Below are 10,715 nucleotides of genomic sequence, written 5' to 3'. Positions count from 1 at the left end.
ATTATACAGTTAATGACACACCCCGTCCCGAAGGAGGGCATGCTGGCCGTCACGTGAGAGTGACGTAACCATTTGCACAGTACGGAAGCTTTAATTATACAATTTATAAGTTGATACACCCGAAGGTGAGTCCTAATTTTGTCCAATCTGTCAGAACCCCGCTGTATTCCTCGTAGTCACCACACCTTTGTGATTCCTGAACCTGGAGGGGCGCAAAACCAAAATTGAGTGGGTCAGTAAAACAATTCTTTTCCAAATCCAAACATTTCTCAAAACGTTGTAACCCCTCTCCGTAAAACCTGTATACTTTCCCAGAAATGTAAAATATAAATATACATATATATTCTCAAGACTTCAAGTCGTTAACTCAACATTTTCATAACAATTATGCCATGCCACATCATCTCAACATTTCTCATATTAATTATGCCATGCCACATCATCTCAACAGTAATAAGGTATGAATGCATCAACATAATCATATCAGGTGCAAGAAAGTAATCAACCGTAGGCCCTCTAATAGCCCTGTACGGTTGAACCTAGAGCTCAAAATCTATCACTATCACTCTACCGGAGTCACCTCTGTGACCTGTCCGGCCTTCTGCACACAAGTTACGCTCTAGTGCTTCTCATAAATCATCTGTGCACATAATCTAAGGTCACCCACCAGTCGGAATCTCACTAACACTCTCGCGACTGGCCTGTCGTACCCACTCCGCGTAGACTGTACGACTAGCATCTACTTGGATCCAAGGCGAGCGTGCGATGCGGTGAATACTATAAGCACTAAACCATGGTGCAGGATTTGAGCTCAATATATATCATCATCATCATAACAGTAATTAAATACTCACCTGTGCGTCCACCGCACCATTTCATACATATGCATCATAAATCAATTCTTACCTGTGCGTCCACCGCACCAATTCATACATATGCATCATATATTAATTCATGCATGGCATTTCAACTCACATTTCTATATACTTTTCATATCAATTCTATGCATGGTATTTCACTTCCCGTTTTTCCACATAACTCATATGCATTTCATTTTAAACATATTTTCATTTCAATTCAATTTCTGGGAAACGTCAAGTATATATATATATACGGAAAACAAAACTGCCCACTCACCTGGAGTTCACCCTACAACTCCCTAGCACAATACGCCAAGGCGTCATGACGATCGGCGCCTAAAACAATAATCAATTCCAACCTCAGAATTCATATCGATAGAATATATAACTTATATAAAATACGTCACTACGTAGATTGATCCGGAAGATCCACCCCTCAGATTTTAAATCCATAACTTCCAGAGGTCCACATTATACCTCTAGGACAACATCCTAAAATTTCATTACCATCCAACGGTCGGATCTCCGTCAATTTCCAAAACTAAGTGATGGTTAACATTTTATATTATGGACTTACAATTCCAATTCCGGAAGATCCGCAAATCGGATTCCCAATCTGTAAGTTCCAATAATCCTCAAATATTACGTATTGCAACGTATCAAAGTTTGGTGACGATCCAACGGTCGGATCGTCAATTCACATTTTCACCTAAATGTGAAAATTATAAAACGTTATTTGAACACCTAACCAACAATCCTCAATAACTTTCTCATACGGTGTTCAATTTAGGTATATGAATATACCACAGTGATCTACTCGACGTCACGGACGTCGACATATTTTTAAAATAATTTTATTTTTATTTTTTATTTTTACTGTAGCACCTTCTTCTTCCTTGGGTCGCCGGACTGGTTTTTCCGGCGGCCGTTTTCCGGGCAGTTTTTCAAATTGCCATAACTTTGTCATTTCTCAACGAAATCAAGTGATTCAAAAACGAAAGTTGTAGCCCTTGAAGAGACAAAGAGAATGGTACCTTGAAAAACACCTAGTTCGCCGTGGTTTGGCCGGAAACTGCCTCGAAAGCCTCGGAGGTCGCCGGAAACTGGGTATTTTTCAAATGAGTATAACTTCTTCAATACTCAACTAAATTGAGTGAAACAAAAAGGAAAGTTGTCGTACTTGACGAGACGAAGAGATTGATACCTACCTCAACTCCTAACTCGCCGTGGATTCGCCGGAAAACGCCTCGAAAGCTCCGGCCAAATTTTGAACTTGTCGATCTCCGTGTTCTTACGTCCAAAAACTTCCAACGAAGCACTCCGAGCTTCCTTGGGACCTTAATAAACTCGCTGTGACCTTTTTTTAGCCTAAAACGTAACCAATTCAAAGCTCATGAACAGTGTCATCTCACGGCAACTTTAGAACTAGGGTTTTCGAAGTGAAACTCACCTGAAATTGGTATCCCCGTGCTCGTGAAGTCCCCAGGATCACGATGGTGGTCTTAAATGGAACGTTGGTACAAGATTGTGGTGGTTCTTGGTGGTTGCCGTGAGTTCGAGAGTAAGAGAGAGAATGAGAGAGTTTTCAGAAAAGAATAAGAGAGAGAGAGTCTGGAATGAAAGAAGAAGAGAGAAGAAAGGTTACGGGTTTTAGGGAGGGAATTCAGGGTAGGAGGCCCTACCTAAGTCCAAGCACAAATTAACACATACAAATATAAATCTAACCCTAGTTTAGGATCTTAAAGTAAAACAAATGTCATACATTTACACACCTTAATCCCGTTTAAGGTCACATTGGTCATCTCACGTCCTCGGAATTAATAATTCCGGGACGGACTGTGACAATCTCCCCTCCTTATAGAATTTCGTCCCCGAAATTCCAATCACCAACCAGAACATCAAAACTCATAAAATAGTCTCGGATACATAACTCTCATCCGTTCTTCTGTCTCCCATGTAATTTTCTACTGAATGATTTCCTTCACAAAGCTTTTACTACTTACTCTGTCTTAATTCTTAGGACCTTCTTTTTCCAATCCAAAGTCGACATTAGTTCCTCACCAATCAGATCCGGCTTAATTCTCAATAGTTGCACCAAAGTCCCATGTAACGACTCTGCCACTTAGTGACAACGCATCGAACACAAAATACATTATGTGCCTTAGCCAATTCTGAAGGCATCACAAACTTGTATGCAACTTTATTGATTCCTTTAGTGAAAAAAAAATGGTCTGATGTGTCTAAATCTTATCTTGTCTCTTTTCCAATTCTCGTCATTTCTGTTCGCGGTGAATTTTCCAAAAATATCAAACCATTTACCTTACACACTCGATTAGTGGCATATCCATCTGTTGATCTCTTTTGCCATTCCTGGTTACTTCAGGTTAACTTAATCACCTGAATACTTTGAGGAAACTCATCCATAGTCTCAGGGTCTACTAAAACTCTTTCTTGATCGAATCCTTCTCTACTCAGAAACATTCCATTCACAAGTCATCAAAAACCGACTCACATGACACATTTCATGATCCTTATGGCGTTACTTCGGAAACTGCACAACCAACATACTTAAGAAACTCAGCAGTTCCGTAAACCAATTCTCTTTTCCATAAAACAAATAAGTAATGTTGCACTGTCTGGGAAAGGTTGTTACTCAACACTGGAGTAAATGTACTAACTTGTTACTTAACAAGTATAACTTCTTCTCGATCTTCCATTCTTAATTTTTCTTCCGTTGGTTTTCAATCCACAAGATGATACTCTTGGCAAACGTGCCAGACATTAATCTTACTGTAGTCTTCTCACCAAGTGCTTGAGCTAGAACAAACTTTACGATCACCCTGATCGTACAATCATGTTCATTAAGCAATACAATTCACTTTCGCTGCCTCATATCAAAATCCTTCCAAGTAATGGATATTGAAGACTTTTTGGATTCGTAAAAATCTTGCATTCTTACCAAATATAATGCCTTCATAACTTCACAGCAAGAATGGTAATCATGACTTCCAAGTCACCCGTAGGGTAATTCATCTTATGAGATTCCATTTATCGTGAAACGTATGCAATCACCCTAACATTTGCATCAACATGCATCCAATACCATTCAAGAAATATCACTAAAAATTTATGATTACCACTATTCTCTGGGAATACCAAAATACGTGCATGAGTGAGGAAATACTTCAGTTGTTGAATCCTTTGCTCACAATTTCCTTCCCACTCATACATAACCTCTTTTCTCAACAGTCTCGTCAATGACAAAGCAATGACTGAAAAATCTTTCACAACCATCCAAGATAGCCTGGTAAGCTAAGAAATTCCGAATCTCAATTACAGTTCGTGGTTGTTCCAATTCCTCAATTTCTGCTATCTTTTAAGGATTCACTTGAATACCTTAAGAATATATAACAAATCTCAGAATGCCACCTGATTCATCTAACTTTAGCATTTGCTACTTAGCATACAACCGACATTCTTCCAATCTTTGTTCCACCGACTTAATACGTTTACATGCTCTACTCTGGCTCAGAATATGCCAGAATATCTTCAATGAAAATGATATCTATTTATCAAGGCATTATTGGAATACTTCATCCAATAACTCATAAAACAGCATGAGTATCCATATAGCATCACCATAATTCATAAAACAATCTTAAGAACAACGTCGCTCATAATCTTTAATTGGTAACAACCAGACCTCAATTCAATCTTTGAATCTTCGCAATTACTTCTGAGCTGGTTAAATAAACATCAGTACATCACCATGGATAACGGTTCTCAATCGTTACCCGACTCCATTGTCTATAATCAATGAACAGTCTCAAGATCCATTTTCTTCCTCACCAACAAACTGGGGCTCCTCAAAAGTGTTGTACTAGGTTGAATGAAACTTTTATCAACCAATTCTTTCAACTGAATTTCCAATTCCCTTAACTCATCCTGAACCAATCTCCAATATAAATTTATACCTGGCAACAAATCAATAATGAACCTCATATCTCTGCCTGAAGGCAATCCAGGTATACTTTCAAGGAAGACATCAAGAAAAGTCTAACTCTTTCGACATTATTCACACTACTCCAAACAACATCATTTAGCACCACATGAGCTAAGTATTTTTGACAGCCTTTCGAAAACAATCTCTTTGCTCTCACAGCATAAATAACAGCCTGACTCAATCCATTTTGCATACTTACAAAAGTAATCTCTGTTCATCCAGATCGATGGAAAGTACTGGTTTCCCATAACATTTCGTCTTGTCACAATTATAACCAACCAATCTAATGGAACAGAATTAACTGATACAATATATATTCTATTATTATTAAGCATTCCAAATAAGTACAATACTAACATAAAATAATCTACCGGGTTGCTTGCTTAACGAATCCACGAATGAGTTATTAATATTACAGTCTGCAGCCCGCAATACTGATAAATCATCGTTGTCTCGATAAGTAGGCAACCACTCTCAAAGATATAACATTACTATTTTGTCACTCAATGCAAAATACATACACTCATCTCAACTACATTTATTTACTACTCTCAAGGTAATAACATACATAATAAGAAATATATCAGCCGAAGTCAACTAGAATGACCAATACGGCTGATTCAACTCTTATCTCAATAATACGTCGGCCGGATCCACTCCGCGTGGTCGGTACGGCCGAGCCTATAACTCACTAATTTCTCATGTGTCAATCGAATCCACTTCTCATGGTCTGTACAGCTGAACATATAACTCATCAAATCTCTCTGTACTCACGGTCAATCCGACCAAACTACTAAGTCCATAACTCTGCTGAATCGACACTATGATATCATGGAAAATTATTAAGTACAACTGATTCTAGGGACGATTCACAATTCTGTGTCCCCTCTGTTCACATAAACACATTCATTAATTTCACATTTCCCAAAGTGTTAATTTTGTACCTGCTGCACAAGGTACATTTCCTTTACTCGAGACACCTTGTCTCAAATATCTGGGATTACCAGTATATCCATCACTTTTACTCTGACCAGCGACATTAAAACCTCAGCTGGAAGAATTAACTCTAGCTTCACTTCTTTCGAAGCTCTGAATCTTTCTATATCCTTGATATGACGAATCATTAACTTTATCGTCAACTTCCTTGATTCACATTTGCAAACTCTTGCTTACTACCATCGATAAATGCCGGAGGGATAAACTTTTCCTTAAAAAATTTTAAATCGGCTGATTCCTCTGGTGACAACAATTAACATTCCTGTTTCCACCAGGATACAATTTCATACCCAAAACCAGGTAGTCGTCTCGACCCACCTGTCAGAAGGAAATTTCCTTTAACTTGCATATTCCGAAACATCTTTTCCAATTGGTTAATCCGTCACTTCGTTCCCTCAGGTTGATCATTCCATAAGGTGATTCAAATTCAACTCATAACCCGTCTTAAAATGTCCCTTTAGACAATAGACTGAATCACCATAGTAATAGTTTCCCCCAAAACCGCTAAATTAGGGAGACTAAGTTCCTCTAACTACGTGGTTTGCTACGAGGCGGTGTAGTTCTGACAGAATTCACTAGAACTTCTCAAAATGTCCAAGATTGCAACCATGCTCTGATACCAACTGACACACCCCGTCCCGAAGGAGGGCATGCTGGCCGTCACGTGAGAGTGACGTAACCATTTGCACAGTACGGAAGCTTTAATTATACAATTTATAAGTTGATACACCCGAAGGTGAGTCCTAATTTTGTCCAATCTGTCAGAACCCCGCTGTATTCCTCGTAGTCACCACACCTTTGTGATTCCTGAACCTGGAGGGGCGCAAAACCAAAATTGAGTGGGTCAGTAAAACAATTCTTTTCCAAATCCAAACATTTCTCAAAACGTTGTAACCCCTCTCCGTAAAACCTGTATACTTTCCCAGAAATGTAAAATATAAATATACATATATATTCTCAAGACTTCAAGTCGTTAACTCAACATTTTCATAACAATTATGCCATGCCACATCATCTCAACATTTCTCATATTAATTATGCCATGCCACATCATCTCAACAGTAATAAGGTATGAATGCATCAACATAATCATATCAGGTGCAAGAAAGTAATCAACCGTAGGCCCTCTAATAGCCCTGTACGGTTGAACCTAGAGCTCAAAATCTATCACTATCACTCTACCGGAGTCACCTCTGTGACCTGTCCGGCCTTCTGCACACAAGTTACGCTCTAGTGCTTCTCATAAATCATCTGTGCACATAATCTAAGGTCACCCACCAGTCGGAATCTCACTAACACTCTCGCGACTGGCCTGTCGTACCCACTCCGCGTAGACTGTACGACTAGCATCTACTTGGATCCAAGGCGAGCGTGCGATGCGGTGAATACTATAAGCACTAAACCATGGTGCAGGATTTGAGCTCAATATATATCATCATCATCATAACAGTAATTAAATACTCACCTGTGCGTCCACCGCACCATTTCATACATATGCATCATAAATCAATTCTTACCTGTGCGTCCACCGCACCAATTCATACATATGCATCATATATTAATTCATGCATGGCATTTCAACTCACATTTCTATATACTTTTCATATCAATTCTATGCATGGTATTTCACTTCCCGTTTTTCCACATAACTCATATGCATTTCATTTTAAACATATTTTCATTTCAATTCAATTTCTGGGAAACGTCAAGTATATATATATATACGGAAAACAAAACTGCCCACTCACCTGGAGTTCACCCTACAACTCCCTAGCACAATACGCCAAGGCGTCATGACGATCGGCGCCTAAAACAATAATCAATTCCAACCTCAGAATTCATATCGATAGAATATATAACTTATATAAAATACGTCACTACGTAGATTGATCCGGAAGATCCACCCCTCAGATTTTAAATCCATAACTTCCAGAGGTCCACATTATACCTCTAGGACAACATCCTAAAATTTCATTACCATCCAACGGTCGGATCTCCGTCAATTTCCAAAACTAAGTGATGGTTAACATTTTATATTATGGACTTACAATTCCAATTCCGGAAGATCCGCAAATCGGATTCCCAATCTGTAAGTTCCAATAATCCTCAAATATTACGTATTGCAACGTATCAAAGTTTGGTGACGATCCAACGGTCGGATCGTCAATTCACATTTTCACCTAAATGTGAAAATTATAAAACGTTATTTGAACACCTAACCAACAATCCTCAATAACTTTCTCATACGGTGTTCAATTTAGGTATATGAATATACCACAGTGATCTACTCGACGTCACGGACGTCGACATATTTTTAAAATAATTTTATTTTTATTTTTTATTTTTACTGTAGCACCTTCTTCTTCCTTGGGTCGCCGGACTGGTTTTTCCGGCGGCCGTTTTCCGGGCAGTTTTTCAAATTGCCATAACTTTGTCATTTCTCAACGAAATCAAGTGATTCAAAAACGAAAGTTGTAGCCCTTGAAGAGACAAAGAGAATGGTACCTTGAAAAACACCTAGTTCGCCGTGGTTTGGCCGGAAACTGCCTCGAAAGCCTCGGAGGTCGCCGGAAACTGGGTATTTTTCAAATGAGTATAACTTCTTCAATACTCAACTAAATTGAGTGAAACAAAAAGGAAAGTTGTCGTACTTGACGAGACGAAGAGATTGATACCTACCTCAACTCCTAACTCGCCGTGGATTCGCCGGAAAACGCCTCGAAAGCTCCGGCCAAATTTTGAACTTGTCGATCTCCGTGTTCTTACGTCCAAAAACTTCCAACGAAGCACTCCGAGCTTCCTTGGGACCTTAATAAACTCGCTGTGACCTTTTTTTAGCCTAAAACGTAACCAATTCAAAGCTCATGAACAGTGTCATCTCACGGCAACTTTAGAACTAGGGTTTTCGAAGTGAAACTCACCTGAAATTGGTATCCCCGTGCTCGTGAAGTCCCCAGGATCACGATGGTGGTCTTAAATGGAACGTTGGTACAAGATTGTGGTGGTTCTTGGTGGTTGCCGTGAGTTCGAGAGTAAGAGAGAGAATGAGAGAGTTTTCAGAAAAGAATAAGAGAGAGAGAGTCTGGAATGAAAGAAGAAGAGAGAAGAAAGGTTACGGGTTTTAGGGAGGGAATTCAGGGTAGGAGGCCCTACCTAAGTCCAAGCACAAATTAACACATACAAATATAAATCTAACCCTAGTTTAGGATCTTAAAGTAAAACAAATGTCATACATTTACACACCTTAATCCCGTTTAAGGTCACATTGGTCATCTCACGTCCTCGGAATTAATAATTCCGGGACGGACTGTGACAGTTAATTAATATAAAGATATTATAATGAGCCTCTTATGCGAAATTTTTATGGTATGAAACATTGTCGGTAACTATTGTAATGTATATTGATAAAACCATGAAAGATATTACTATAAAAGGATTTGATCGTTGTCATTTTTTTGAATCTTGCACTCTTTAAGTTCGCCCCTCTCCCTAACAAATCCTGGCTTCGCCACTGGCTGGGAGGCTTAGCTGGTCTGGGCATGGTTGAAAAAGAAAGACGCAGAGCCTCTTGTTTTCAATCTGCAGAATAAAAACGCAGAAAGAGGCTTAGCCGGTCTTGTCTGCATGAATCAGATGATGGTTGCGGAGCGCGGCGGCTGGTGGATGGGGTTTTTTTTTGTTTTTGGCAGAAGGGTTATGGCTGGTGTAATAAGGCTAATGAAGGACGACAGACTTTTAATTTCTAGAACTGAAATAATTAGGATGAAAAGTTTTATACTTGTGAACTTAACTAAAAGTTTGATGACAATAAAGGGATCTAAAAGAATATTCATTTGAAAGTACTTTTAAAATAACTGAAAGAGCTTTTAGAAAAACTGTTTTGGTTTAATGTTTTGGGTTTTAAAACATTTAAATGAAGCACTTCAAATGTTTTTCTAGGATTTACTTACATTTTTACAAAGAATTGATTCTAAAAACATGTTAACAAAAAACACTTTTAATCATTTTTAAAATAGTTTCAAACGAGACATATATCAACAAGGGAAACGTTTTGAAGGTTACAAGCCGAAAAATGGGTCACTCTTCAACACCATATACAAGCAAAACAAATGGGCCACCATACTTCAAGATTTTACATATTTTACAGACTGGAAGGCAGTGTGAGAGTTTAGAGAGAGAGATTTAGTAAGAAAGTTTAGAGAGAGAGAAGAAATAAAATTGTGAATTGTATTATTTCAATAATATTACACTTGGTATATATATACCATCATTTACATATATCCTCACTACTTATCTTACTAGCTAAGTAAAGTAAAACAAACTTTACTTAACTACCCTTAACATCCCCCCTCAAACTAAGCTGAGGTAGCCGAAGTGAGAGTTTGTCACGGAGAAAAATAAACCGATCCTTGGATAAAGCCTTAGTACATATGTCGGCAGTTTGATCCTGTGTACAGACAAAATGCACAGTGATGGAGTTGGCCAAAACTTTCTCACGAATAAAGTGATAATCAATCTCCACATGCTTGGTTCGAGCATGAAACAGAGGATTCTTAGCAAGAGAAAGAGCAGAGATGTTATCACACCAAAGTTTAGGAGGGCACGGAAGCAGGAGACCAATATCAACTAACAGCTTGCAGATCCAAGTTAACTCAGCAGCAGTATTAGCTAAAGAACGATATTCCGCTTCAGTTGAGGATCGAGCAACAGTGGGTTGCTTCTTGGCACTCCAACTAATAAGAGAATCACCCAGAAAAATACAAAAACCACCGGTGGAACGCCGATCAATAGGGCAACCAGCCCAATCGGCATCTGAGAAACTATTAATACTGAGGGGTGCAGAGCATTTGGGAAAC

General features: G+C 38.7%; 1 long non-coding RNA gene across 3 annotated transcripts; it reads right to left on the bottom strand.

Moving 5' to 3' along the window:
• On the bottom strand, nucleotides 1-9,155 carry LOC126592836 (uncharacterized). 3 transcript variants are annotated; one of them, XR_007612812.1, is made up of 7 exons: nucleotides 8,781-9,155; nucleotides 8,535-8,698; nucleotides 7,608-8,433; nucleotides 2,311-6,672; nucleotides 2,065-2,228; nucleotides 1,138-1,963; nucleotides 1-202 (listed from the first exon to the last, which is right to left on the bottom strand). It is a non-coding gene; the product is annotated as an uncharacterized LOC126592836 (long non-coding RNA). The 3 variants fall into 3 exon arrangements; XR_007612813.1 differs by having other exon boundaries at nucleotides 2,069-2,228; XR_007612814.1 differs by having other exon boundaries at nucleotides 8,539-8,698.
• Between the last annotated feature and the right edge of the window lie 1,560 nt (nucleotides 9,156-10,715).

Source organism: Malus sylvestris, chromosome 12, assembly GCF_916048215.2.
Source record: "Malus sylvestris chromosome 12, drMalSylv7.2, whole genome shotgun sequence".
Taxonomy (NCBI): Eukaryota; Viridiplantae; Streptophyta; class Magnoliopsida; order Rosales; family Rosaceae; genus Malus; species Malus sylvestris.
Note: the sequence above shows the minus strand (reverse complement) of the source record. Positions and strands in the feature narration are given on the sequence as shown.